The 2,350-nt window shown below is 38.6% G+C and overlaps 1 pseudogene; it reads left to right on the plus strand.

Moving 5' to 3' along the window:
- The first annotated feature begins 1,779 nt into the window (after positions 1-1,779).
- Positions 1,780-1,950, plus strand: LOC107152228 (annotated as a pseudogene).
- The last annotated feature ends 400 nt before the right edge of the window (positions 1,951-2,350 follow it).

Consider the following 2,350-nt stretch of genomic DNA (forward strand, 5'->3'; position numbering starts at 1 on the left):
GTTCTGAGATTTAACACAAAAGCATAATCCATAATAGAAAAAAAATTAGCAAACTGAACTTCATCAAAATTTAGATTTTTTTCATTCTACCAAAAATGGTGATAAGGGATGGAAAGCAACCTATGGATCAGGAGGAAGTGGAGCTGCCCCTCAGTATCCTCAGGGGACGGGGTTCAGGACCCCCAAGGATACCAATAAGGTCCCTTTATAAAATGATGTAGTATTTGCATAGAACTTATGAACATCCTCTGTATAGTTTAAGTCATCTTTAGGTTACTTATGATACCTAATTCAATGTTATGTAAATAGTTGTTGTAATGTGTTGTTTAGTGAATAATGACAAGAAACAATGAGCCTGTACACATTCAGTACAGACACAGTTTAAAGATATTTTTGTTCCTCAATTGGTTGAATTTGCAAATGCAGAGCCCCTAGATAGGAAAGGCCACCAGTATTTGCAAATCCCCTAACAAACCATCTAACAAAGAACTTACGTCTACATAGTGTAAAAATCCTCAAAACTCAACACTCAACAGTGAAAAGAAAAAAAAAACCAAGCAGTCCAATTAGGATATAGGCAAAGCTTTTGAAAAGACAGTTCACCAAAGAAGATATACAGGTGACAAATAGATGTGTAAGATGTTCAACCAGCCATCAGGGAAATGCAAATTAAAGCCACAGGGGGATATTGCTATTCACCTACTAGAACAGGTGAAACCAAGAAAACCAAAACCAAAATAATAATAATATTAAATGCTTGTGAGGATGCAGAGAAACTGAGTCGCTTACACATTACTGTTGGGAATAAAGATTTGTAATCACTTTAAAATATCATTTAGTAGTTTCTCAATAAATTAAACTTATATTTACCATATGACCAGCCATCATGCTCCTGGACATTTATCCTGAGAGTGAAAAACATATCCCCACCAAAACTGGAATGTAAATGTTCATAGCAACTTTATTTGTCATAGCCCAAAGCTGAAAATAACCAAAATGTCCTTCAATAGGTGGGTGGTTAAACAAACCATGGATTATTACTCGGCAATAAAAGGGAATGGACCATTGATACAACAGTTTTAATGGATCTCCAGGGTATTACATTGAGTAAAAAGGCCACTCTGGAAAGATCATATATTGTATGCCTTCATTTACACAGCATTCTTGAAATGACAGAACCATAGAGATAGAGAGCAGAAGATTGGTTGTCAGGGGTTTGGGGCAACATGCAGGAGATCTTTGTGATGAGGGTAGAATTCCATATCATGATTGGGACAGAAATATATGCACACACAACAAAGCAGATAGAACTCTACATGCTGTACCAATGTCCATTTCCTGGCTTTGATACTGTTCTATCATGTAGATACAACCACTGACGGAAACTAGCAAGGGAACCCAGAATTCTGTTTGATTTTTGGAAATTCCTGTGAATCTGTAATTATTTTTTTAAGCCAGGCATGGTGGCACACACCTGTAATCCCAGCGGCTCAGGAGGCTGAGACAGGAAGATTGAGAGTTCAAAGCCAGCCTCAGCAACTTAGTGAGGCACTTAGCACCTCAAGGAGACCCTGTCTCTAGACAAAAATATTTAAAAAGGGCTGGGGATGTGGCTCAGTGGTTAAAAGCCCCTGGGTTCAATCCCTGGGACCAGAAAGAAAAATAGTTTTTAAAAAGGAAGGAAAAATAATACTTCAACCTAAGAATTTTATACCCAGCTAAAATATCCTCTGCAAATAAAAGTTGTGCCTTTTGCCTCATTGCACCCTTGAAAGCAAAATGGATCACCAACAGCTCTATTGGAGCCACCCATAAAAATTCAGCCAGGGTTCTTACTCTTGCTTCATAAGCCTAAACCTGCATGGTCCCATCAGAATATACAGCCTCGGCATGTGCCAGCAGTATTTCCATCAGTACGCTGAAAATAGAGGCTTCATTAAGTTGGACTAAGTGGTCTTCCTCAAATGGATTGCCCAAGACGCCACCCAATGAGGGAGAACATGCTAGCTCTTTGTGCATAAAATAAAATTCCAAAAGAAAGAAAGTTTCATTTTCAGATTTTTTTTTTTAAATCAGAAAATTTTCACCAGAAGACATGCACTACAAGAAATGCTCCAAGGAATTTCTTCGGGCCAAAGAGAAAGGAGACAAGATGGAAATCAAGGTCTTCAGGAAAGGGACTGGCGTAACTATCTGAACAACAGAAAAGATCCTCCTAGTTTCTACAAAATACACAGGACTTTCTAAAGTAAAACTCACCTTCACATATAACGACTGTCGTGTAAGGACGATGGTGTGGGGTTGGGGACCTACGCAGTTGCCGAGTTCCTACGTTTGATGTAGAGTGGCT

This window comes from Marmota marmota, unplaced genomic scaffold (assembly GCF_001458135.2).
Source record: "Marmota marmota marmota unplaced genomic scaffold, marMar, whole genome shotgun sequence".
In the NCBI taxonomy this organism is placed as follows: domain Eukaryota; kingdom Metazoa; phylum Chordata; class Mammalia; order Rodentia; family Sciuridae; genus Marmota; species Marmota marmota.